Raw genomic sequence first — 12,038 nt, 5'->3', positions numbered from 1 at the left:
ATGTTTAATCTATGTCATGTCGGTTTCATCGGCTAACCGTGAATAGAAAGTTTACCTCAATAGAGCGCGTTTAATGATAATGCAGATACCTTACGTACTTCGTTTTACAAAAAATGCTTATTATTTTCCACTTTATTATCTGGAATGGATTATATTTCTGTAAATCGTCAGGATTTGGAAGTTCACTGATTTGGTTTGAGGGGTAAGATAGGCGCATTTCGACGCCTACTGTTTGCTCGTTACCATTATTCTTTCTTTTATAATTGTGTATATACTTACACGTATCTAACAACTTATACATATTTTAATACTTGTTGAAATAATTACACATATCTAAATACTTAGATCTGTCGAATATTTACGTCTATTTGAATGCTTACGTGAAATGCTTACTATACTGTATAAAAGGTATAGCCTATGTGTAAGTAGTCAGATATGTATCAGTATTCAGATATGTGTAAGAATTCAGATAGGCGTTGGTTAAGACAAAGAATAAAATCAATGGTTTAGGTAGAAATGTTTACGTAAAGTTACTCCTTCTACAATGTTTTTAACAGTTAGCTATTTTGCGTAGTAATATTCTATTTATTTAATAATAACATAAGGAAATGGTTCAATCTTTAAAACGTTCTATCAGTCAAATGTGCTGTAAAGTATGTTAAACGACCTCCGTCTGAATACTGTATCGAAGTTACGCTACTCATCTCCAACTCCCGAGATGGTGTGTGTTGCGAACCCCTGGACGTCGCCTCGGCGTGCACGTCTGTGGTGGCGGCCATGTGACCACGAGGGGCGGGAATGTGTAGTAGAGTCGGTTAAATCGGTCAATACCCTCCGTACGAGATAGATCGATAGTGAGTAGGCCACGACCTAGCCCAAGAGCCAGACGGGCCATTGTCGGGTCTCGAGAGGGTGCGGTTGGGGTGCAGTGAGGTCCAACGCTGGCGATGTAAGAACACCCGACACTCTGGTCAGGATGAATGAGGTACAACTCGGGCTGTGCCGTACTAGGGAGGAATAGTATCCTTCATTTAGACTTCCTCCAACACATACATTAACGGCTTTGATAAGTACACCGTACTAGGCTATAATGTGCAGTTTCCATTATAACGCCATAGCGTAGCGGTGTAATAATGATCGACAAAGATGTGACTTAGTTTATGCGATATATACGAGTCTAGCTTATAACAGTGTTACGAAAAACATATCCTCTAATACTAAAAACAAAATCTGAAACATGCAAGTAGGATAAATTATTATTATTTATGCTCCCAAAACTGAAAAATAAACAATTGCAGTTTGTGTGCTTTAAAAACTATTTTCATATTTTGATATCAAAATTTGGTGCAGAAGAGTAGGTTTGAATTAAAGTGCTAATAAATATGATATTTTCATAAAGGCGTATTAAAAAGACTACGCATGTAGGCCTTCAAATCTGAGGAAAATGTAAGTATTTTGAAACATATTGCAAACAAGGTACGAGCCTTCGCTGAGGTTGCATGCAAAGTTTCAATTGCAAGAAAAAATTTAGGCACTTGATGATGACATTATTTTTGATCGGTCTTTTCTTTAAACTTATTGACAGATATTGCGGGTTATAGGACTATTTACCTTAGAAATTTACTAAAGAAATTCTTCTGGCTGAACTGTTTATGTAAATCTTTACGAGAGTAACCGAGTAGTATGATGGGCGCACATACACACAGTTACAACTTCTGTCTAAATCCTTACAAAAAATTGAAACCGATGTCTAACCAGAATTTTCAATAGAAATTCTGCATATCTTGAACAGCAAAATTTTTACGATTTAAAGACGATATGATAATTGTTTAGTGTATTAACCAGATAAACCATAACACGACTATCAAAATTTTTTAATATTTGACACCTGTAAGATGACAAGTTTTAGTCCTATCATTGATGGATCAGGTTTTGCAATATATTCTTAACAAATGTTACGTTTATTTTTATTAGATGAAGCAGAATTCTTGAAACATTAACCAATAATTGATTTACGAAGTAGTAGTGCATGTCATTTAAGGAAAACTTAACTGTTTAAATAGTAATGATATATGCGTTTTACAAGGAAAGCGCGCATTGCTTTCAACAAATGCATGCAATAAATTTACAACTTTGATAATTTCCCCCTCTTCTCAAGAATCTTAAACAAGTATTTATCAGGTTGAATAGTATAGAATCAAAGACATGAGATTTATATTGGGCCTTATGCTGAAACTTACGTAATTTGAATGGGGTTTAAATGTTATTCTATAGCGTTAATTTTATTTCGTTTTCTGGTTATTTAAATTTTAGAGCCTGCAACATTTTATTTAATATTTATGACATTAATATATATGAATTACATTCAGAGATAAAAATCATCAATTCCAAGCACATATTTGCAGTAAGCTTCTTGTTTCCAGTAATACTTTCAGTAATTTTACCTCGATGAAACATTTCAATAGAAAACAAAAAACGAGCTTTCGTTTTTTTTTATTTAACGATTCGAAAGATAAATAAAAAAATAAACGGACTGTTAGTTGTGATGTTTTTAGAACATAACTGAAGGAACAATGCCTGATAACATGTTCCAGATAATGAACAGCTTTTGACAGCGGTTTTATGAAAATTTAGTGGTGTCAAAACTGTTTGAAAGTGGACATGTCGGACTTTTAACAAGGTATTGCCGATCATTGACAAGTGCACATTCGCTTTGACTGGCGCTATACTCGGGTTTAATTTTTACTGTATGTTGGAATAGAGGACTGCCCCCGGGCAACTCACAGTGAACAAGGTGGGATTTGTAAGTGCGGATGGATAAAAGCTCAATCGCTGTGGCAGTAGCAGCAACAAAGAGAAGTGGCCACTATTCCCGCGCGATTGCCTAAATGGCGGGAATCATACACGGTTGTCAGCGAGTCGCTAGGGGCGCTAGAACTGCACGCTCGCTGTCCTGCCAGCTGTTGTCAATGTCAAAGCATTCGCTAGACAAATGCGGCAACGTCACTATTATGCTTAGGGAATCATACGTAATTGGTATAATTCTTCATGATTTAAACACAAGCAAACTTATTTTTGAAGTCGTACAGTTGTATTAAAAACGTGTATTGTAATTGTCTATAAGGAAAAGAAACTAACTAATGTTTTAAGTGTTTCATTGCCTTGTAATTTAAAAAACCAACACTTCACCAATAAAACCATTCCTAAATGTGAAGAAAAAAGTAAAAAGGTATATGAATTTAAAATTATAATAAATTAGTATACATTAATCTCAAATGCAATTGAAATTTATTAATGAAACTTTCAATACTTTATAGTGTTATTATTATACCGGTACCTTAATAGTAAAGAACGAAAAACAATGAAACGTAAAATTCCCGCTAGGTATAATAGTTATAATATTTTGAAACATTTAAGTTTAGCAATGTTTTGTGACAATTTCACACAATTCCTATTCGTATTGAAAATATTTAAACTCATTATAATGCTGTATACTGAGGTTGGATTTAAATGTAATATAAAAGCACATTTACTATTTATTTTGACTACGAAACGCCCAGATTTTAATACAACATTGACAGATTATTAAACTGAAGGAATGAGTAATTATTGGATTGGTTCAGAACTCGCCGAGTTTTTAATATTCAAACATTGCAATTCATTGTTGTTGTAACTTGATTACAATATTTTAGCAATGTAAAGCATTTTTTAATTCATTACACCAAAAAAGAACCATCGTTACTTTTTGTGTTTAAGTGTACGTTCGTAAACGCAAAAAATTCCAACGTCCTTTTTGAACATTTTTGAACACAAAATAAACTACACTGCTAAAATGTTTAAAGCACAACTGGTACACCGTACTTGCTATAAATAACAATACAATTTCAATTACTCTACAATATCATGAGATGAAACGAGTTTAAAGGTAAGTTACAGTTATGTCGAATCTGCTATATAAAAACGTTTTAAAATTTAACTAAAAATATCTGATTGGTTACAAATATAAATTGTAATCACAATAAATTACTCAAAAATGAGGAGACAGTGAGCGTCGAGATCGCATGAAGGAACGTATCAACAACGCTGAAAAAGATTGACTACATCTTACGTTAGTAAAAAGAATTTGAATTGGCAAAATTAGAATAAAGGGGAAATTGGTCTATTTGTTGAAATAGTCTTAAAATTGCTATGCAGATCTGTAGTGTTTTGAAACTTTGCTAGGTCTCTGAGCAGCTTTATGTCTCATAAGTTTTTAGGAATAACATATTTGTCAATTTGGCACCTAACTGGCTGGGCCTCATACAATATTTTTGAAAACTCATCAAGATAAATAAAGGACAACCCATCCTGTTATTAATACTTTTAGGTTGTTCCGTAACTTTTAAGATTTTTCAAAATAACAAAAAATATATTTGGCAGTATAAATGCAATTTAAAACATTGTAGGGTCATTTGGTTAATGTAGGCTATATTAAGATAATAAATATTTGTCTATGTATACATACAGTAAAGATAAAAATTTGTACAATAAATATCAGCCGTTTTAGATAGTAAAGTCTAATAATCTCGTCGAAGGTTTACAGAATCCCCTGAGATGTAAAGATACGCTTGTACTCACCGCAGTCCCTCATGCTTGTCCCAAGATCACAGACTGGCACGGACTGCAGGGAACACCAGAGACATGTGCAAGTCTGCACTTCCTTGATGTCCACGTGTCCTTATCAGTTCACAGAAGTGCGCGGTGCTTGGTCTGGTCTGTTATCTTGGCCGCGTGGCGCCTAGGTCCTTCCTCCAGTCTGCTGACCGGATATTTCTGACAAAGAACCCAGGCCAAGTGATTTAATCGGTTTTGCCGACTCAAACTTCACCAAAAGGAAATGCTCGTTTGTACTGCTGGTGAGTAACTTTGTCATCTGATTTTCCGCCCAAGCCGGGCTTCACATTTCACCAGTTATGTTTAGCCTCGATGCACTTATTATCAGAATGGCAACTGGATTTTGTTCAAGCTTGACTACTTTATTTTGCCTTGATTATACCATTACGAGGCCGGTTCCATGGTCAGAACTAGCAACAAAGTTTTCCTGTTCACACCTTATCGAAGAATTTCTAACACTAAACCTATTTGGTTTACATTTTTTGACAACAGCTGACCACAATGAGGCCGAAATGTCACAGTGTTAATTATTATGAACTGGAAAAATTTAGATGATTGTCGTCACATTCATTTACAACTGTGGTACACTCACAATATTTAAAAACAACGATTTTAAGCAATAATTTGCTAAGAATCAAAGTACATGCCTACTACGTCTAATGTGTAGCCCAAATAGCATAATATAGAAGAAGATTATGAGAACATTGCTTCAGATTGAAATTCCCTGATTAAAAAAAGTTAAAGTAGTATAATAAAGAAGAAAAGAAGGGAGATAATTAAAAAAAATAAGAAACGGCGTGGGATGTAATATTTATATACATAATTTTGACTTAAGTCTGTCATAAAAACAATTGGTAGGGTTCATTAAGCTAATAAAGGTAACACACCTTTCCATACAATGAAATATAATTCAATAAATGTTATAGTCTTATGAATAAAACATTTCAAACTTCCTACTATTGAACAAAGACAAAAGAAGAAATAAGACAATTCAAGCCTTTGACTTTTTCACGATATACAAAGACAAGAAAAGACTTTTTCAAGAAACGTATATTTAATAACAGTCCGAGTTACTATATCAGTATGAAACGTCTTTATAATAGCCCATCTTGTATTTCATTTTACACTTAAGATTATATTTTCGAACAGTTGCAATGTTTATATTTTTTAGATTATTTACCAGTTAGAATAGTAGTAATGTCTAAGGTATGTTTCGTGGTAAGTAGCCTACTGATAGTGTATTGATACAGAACAGGGATTCAATGGAGCAAATTAGACTCCTATATCGAATTTTCACATCAACTGAAATACAACAGGTCGTTTTAATGTTAGAAGACGACAGGAGTAAGTTGTAAAAAGAGCTTGTGACCTTGGGAAGGGATCGGGTTGCAGTAAGATGATGCACAGAAACCCCGCCAATGGCAGGCCTACTGACCTACTGGTAGTGGGGCACAACACTGGAGCTCTGTGACAACCTTTCACGCTGCATCACAACAGCTGCAAGTAACAAATATTAATATTAGTGGGACACAACACTGTGACAACCTTTCACGCTGCACCACAACAGCTGCAAGTAGCAAATATTAATATTAGTGGGACACAACACTGGAGCTCTGTGACAACCTTTCACGCTGCACCACAACAGCTGCAAGTAGCAAATATTAATATTAGTGGGGCACAACACTGGAGCTCTGTGACAACCTTTCACGCTGCATCACAACAGCTGCGAGTAGCAAATATTAATATTAGTGGGGCACAACACTGGAGCTCAGTGACAACCTTTCACGCTGTATCACAACAGCTGCGAGTAGCAAATATTAATATTAGTGGGGCACAACACTGGAGCTCAGTGACAACCTTTCACGCTGCTGCATCACAACAGCTGCAAGTAGCAAATAATAACATTAGTGGGGCACAACACTGGAGCTCAGTGACAACCTTTCACGCTGCATCACAACAGCTGCAAGTAGCAAATATTAATATTAGTGGGGCACAACACTGGAGCTCTGTGACAACCTTTCACACTGCATCACAACAGCTGCAAGTAGCAAATATTAATATTAGTGGGGCACAACACTGGAGCTCTGTGACAACCTTTCACGCTGCATCACAACAGCTGCAAGTAGCAAATATTAATATTAGTGGGGCACAACACTGGAGCTCTGTGACAACCTTTCACGCTGCATCACAACAGCTGCAAGTATCAAATATTAATATTAGTGGGGCACAACACTGGAGCTCTGTGACAACCTTTTACGCTGCATCACAGCAGCTGCAAGTAGCAAATATTAATATTATTGGGGCACAACACTGGAGCTCTGTGACAACCTTTCACGCTGCATCACAACAGCTGCGAGTTGCAAATATTAAAATTAGTGGGCCACAACACTGGAGCTCTGTGACAATCTTTTACGGTGCATCACAGCAACTGCAAGTAGCAAATATTAAAATTAGTGTGACACAACACTGGAGCTCTGTGACAACCTTTCACGCTGCAGCATAGCAGCTGCAAGTAGCAAATATTAAAATTAGGATATGGTGATGTGGACTGAAGGAATACGTATTTGGTCACGACAATGATAAAAGAATGGGGAAAATAGTTAAAAATTCTTTTCATTGGCAAATTTGCTTCCAAATAAAACTTTGCGAAAGTGGAGAAATAGAGCACTTTTGTTATGCAGATTAATATAGAGGAAAACAAAGAGAAAATACTGTATACTTCGGAACAAAACCTTCATTGTCTTAAAAACAAACAAGTTTTAAAAAGTTTCTGGTTTTGCTTTATTGGAAATGAAAAAGTCCAAAATTATAAAGATTTAAAATGTTTTCGAAATGATTTTCTATACGAAAAATAAAACCTTAAAGTACTAGAACTTGAACACTATAACTCACTATAACTAATTTAAATCCCACATCTCGTATATTCAAAGAGTGGGAAAAAGCACACACTCAACCCTTTCTTCCTTCCTTGTTTCAATATGGTATTCCTAGGTATTCAATATGGTATTCCTAGTCTCCCTAACAATATGGTATTAATTGAAAATAATCTAGTGTTTCCGTTCACATCGCATCGGAAAATTGCTAACACAATAAAATGGCATTTCATACATTTGTGATTGTCACATGTTACATATAACGATGGCAAATGTCCGAAATCCTAATATGGATGGTATATTCCTTTCATATCATCCAAAATTTAAAGTAAGGAAAAATTACGAAATATTTCGGACTGTAAAAATTCCAGCGAAAAATTTGGATGATCGGAAAGTCATAGCGCTGGTTGCGAAAGCAGAAGAATTAGATAGTATTAATTAATAAATTAGTTAGAAAAGGACTTAATTCCGCAAATTTTTAACACTAACAGATTCCATTCTTTAGTGTTATAACAACGTTAGCACAAAATAATTTAATCAAGAATAATTTATAACATAATTACAGATCCTTACGCCTTCAAAAACTCATTATTTGAAGACCGATACAGGTATCTAATGAAACAAATAATATTCCATTTGCGATCATCGTAAATAGGTAAACCGATTTATCCACATCGCCATTGGTCATGGAAAGTGCAGCTTTAGCTCGCGTTTGTTATAATACACACATGCCATATTAATTTAGTTGTACACGCCTAATTGGTGACCAATAATTGAGTATTGTTAATTATTATACTCTAGTAAATTGCCACGGCAAACCATCTTGTACCGGTATAATGACTATATTGGCTCATCCACCGCACGTGACAAAACGCGATCTGATTTAAGCGCTGTTTTGTACTGTGTTGATATTCCACTCTCTCCCAATAACCTTCGGTAGAGGTGTATTTCATGGGATAATATATTGCAAAATTAAACGTTAGTCAATTCGAACTGGGATCTGTTTCAAGTTAATTACCAGATTATTCAATTCCCTTATGATTAATTAAACACGAGCTAAGCTTAGACAAAAGTTTTCATTTTAATTGTTGCTGAGCGAAATCAATGCCCTATATTTAACTCAGATCGCCTGTCATTTTTAAGTCGACAAGACACAGAATATATTCTTTAATTTCTATATAAGCTACATTGTAAGTAACAATAATGAAAATGATTGAGAGAAAATTTAAATGGGTCAGGATAAGGGCGAAAGGAACAATTTTCATTTTGAATGAGCCCAAATGAGTGTTAGGTAGATCGTCTTCTTGACTCTGAACAGCCCTTGCAACTCTGGTCGTTATCTTTGTAATCCGTTTCTTCATTTGTTAACTAAGAAATCATGCCAAAGAGTCGTGATACGTCAAATTCTTAGCAACAGTGGGGAAGACATAAAACTGAATTACAAAGGAGAAATTATGGGATCAAATATTTTTAGGATAGCGTGGAGAATCTTATTTCCGGTTGGTATTGATATGTAAAAATTGAGTAGCGCATCGTGCACAAAAGTACGCGCCTTCAGCGATGGCCAACATTCGTTTGTTAATCTTAGGGTGTTATAAATCGTTATCAATCATTGCCTAACAGAAATCTTGTTAATAACATAATAGTATTTAAAGTCTGACGTTGTTATGTTGGAATGGATACAAAATAACCCATAACGATCTACTTGTTAAAACTTAACAATATTTCGGTACGGAAACATCACGGCCTGGCTTTTAACATCAAATAATTATGGGGTCAATAGAAAAATTTTTAATTGGCATGTTGTAGTAATTTGTTTAAAAAAATCAAAAAATGTAGCGGAACCTTAAAATGTTCAATTAGTAATCTATCAAAAGAATTGAGATTGAAAAATGGTAAACAGGAAATATCCCGTCTATTATCTTGTGGTTTTAGAGTACCTCCTAAAGTGCGGAATTTTATCCTGACTTTCGACCTCTAGTCTTAAAAATCTATCGCCGAAATTAATTAAATTCTCTGTATTTGGATGCTCCGACTCTAACAACCACCACAAAAAATTCATAACCATTCTTTTAGCTAGCTCACATTTTTCGAGGCACCGCCAGGGCTCTGCTTAACACTCTACATACATAAAATTGTAAACAACACATGTATTCAAGTGTAACCAGATTTTGCCCGGGAGAGATAACTCAGTTTCACGTGCTAACTTCCGCTATCTCATTAAATACTTAAGTCTAACAGTAGAGACCAATATTTTACGAATTATAATCAGATAGAAAATAGTTTAAGATATATTGACTTTCATATTGATCTTTTAGCATATTTATATTAGCTCTTGTCTAAGACCATTCATAGAATAGTATAAATACCCTGTAAGATATAATTGGAGTTGTAATATAATAAACTTCCAATCAACAGTATGTGTATAAAACATAAACAAAACAGGGTGTAAAACGTAAAAAAACTAATGGTTTGGAACTGCTGATTTTTCTTTTGGAATACTGTATACGAAGGAGGGGTCACAGGAAGAAAAAATAATGGATGAAGTGGCGGAAGCGAACGTTCAAATAGTTGACCGTTAGGTTGCTTAAACCTTCTGTCGGCAAATCAAATAATTTTAATCAGCATATGTTTTATTTTGATATGCTCTTACAGGAAACTTCTCTAAGACTCTCTTGCCTTCCTCTAAAAATTAATGTTATCATAAACTTACTTTATAGTTAATTTTGTTACTTGTGGGCCAAAATCCAACAACATTCAACTTTCAATTAGTTTCAACTTGGATAGCTGACAATATAGATTGATGGATGGCTTTGAAAGATGTATTAGTGTTAAGAACTTGACTTTCCTTATCCCCCATACAGTCGTGAAAAGAAAATAACATTTTATCTATTAATAACATCTGACAACTACGTTTTCTAGCAAGATGATTCCAAATTTACAGCCAGTATAGAATTAAGGAAATGCGATTAATTTACTTTGATATTTCCGTACGATTGATCATAAAACGATTATTTGATATCGCAAGAAGCGATAAACATAGCGGTGCCACATCATTTGTAGGAAATACCGTATATACATCGAAATGAGGAGGGACAGGAAAATGCAGGGGAAACTTGCAAATAACCGTATCACACCGAGTGTGCTAAAGGGAATTATTTTACCACTTTATTAGCTTCATATTTTTTCTTGTAATTGTTTTAATAATCAACCATTACAAAAACATGTGTAGAAATAGAAGCAACAGATGAAATTATAACACATTCAAACATAACTGAGAACATGACGTGACGTATTTAAGGATTCTGTATACCAGTCCTTAGTGTATGCTTACCTGTCTTCCTTAGCCCGAATGTCTAAATCGTTATAAGATCTTGCTAACACGGCATGATTAGTAACATAGCAGTGTTAACCATATTTTAACTACATGTATATTAGAAATAAATATATTTTTAAGCATGTATTGCAAATTCAAATTGTTATTATATTATTTATTAGCTGAGCGTTAGCCTATTACTCGAGGTAGTGCTAATATTCCATTTCTGTCTCTCTGTATGTCTTCCCACAGAATATTTCTATAATGAATTATAATGATGTATGTCAGTCCATGCGATTTGGCTAATACTTTTAATGGTCTTGTGGGCAACTAAGACGACAACGAAAAACCCATAGAATCAAAGAAAATTGTAGAATAAATATATTTTAAAAGAAACTGAAACCAACCATACTATATTTAAACAATAAATCACATAAAACACAAGCATATTAATAAAATGAGCTACGGACTTGAAATTTTGCACGTAACATTGCCTGTTATGCGAGACGTGATGTTGTGTATTACCACCTTGTATTTTAATAGACCAAACCAAAGTGATATTTGTGTATAAACCTCTTTATAATATAGCTAATAAGTAAACGCATTATTTTATACTGTTATATGATGTATTTTTGATTGCTTTCTAATGTATTTTAACATTTCGCGGGAAAGAACAAGCACAATCGGGAAATATTGTGCTCAATAATACTTTTAAAGGTGCCTAAAAGTCAAAGCCAACAGGTCTGAAATTTTAGTTTCAATCACGTGTTTTTGGAATACTGTAAAGTTGTATTACTTCTAGTTTTCATTAAGAAAGACCATACAAATAGTTATTTTATTGAAGACATAGGCATAATGTATAGAGAGCGAATTAAAGACGACATAGGGAAATGGATTACTGGATCGTTACAAGATTCATCACATACAATGAGGATATTTTGGTCGAATTATGCTGTAGAAGTAACATTGTTCTCAAAGATCTGCGCAGGAATTCCGGTGCCAAAGCGTAGTGACGGCAAGCGAGCCAATTTTCTGACGCCGAAGGGTATAGACCAAATGTGTGAGCAAACCAAATGGGGTTTCAACATATTTGCTATCAATTAATTGCTTTGATGCATAATACTGCAGGTGGTAAACCTAGTTTATTGGTTACAAAACTAATTTCAATACTTAACTGCTGGTAATTATGCCTAACG

The 12,038-nt window shown here is 34.4% G+C and overlaps 1 protein-coding gene across 4 annotated transcripts in view; it reads right to left on the bottom strand.

Moving 5' to 3' along the window:
- Positions 1-12,038, bottom strand: part of LOC124359759 (mushroom body large-type Kenyon cell-specific protein 1) — a 129,944-nt gene that overhangs the window by 62,072 nt on the left and 55,834 nt on the right. The window lies entirely within an intron of this gene.

The sequence above is a fragment of the Homalodisca vitripennis genome, chromosome 4 (assembly GCF_021130785.1).
Source record: "Homalodisca vitripennis isolate AUS2020 chromosome 4, UT_GWSS_2.1, whole genome shotgun sequence".
NCBI lineage: Eukaryota > Metazoa > Arthropoda > Insecta > Hemiptera > Cicadellidae > Homalodisca > Homalodisca vitripennis.
This window is presented reverse-complemented; position numbering and strand designations above follow the sequence as displayed.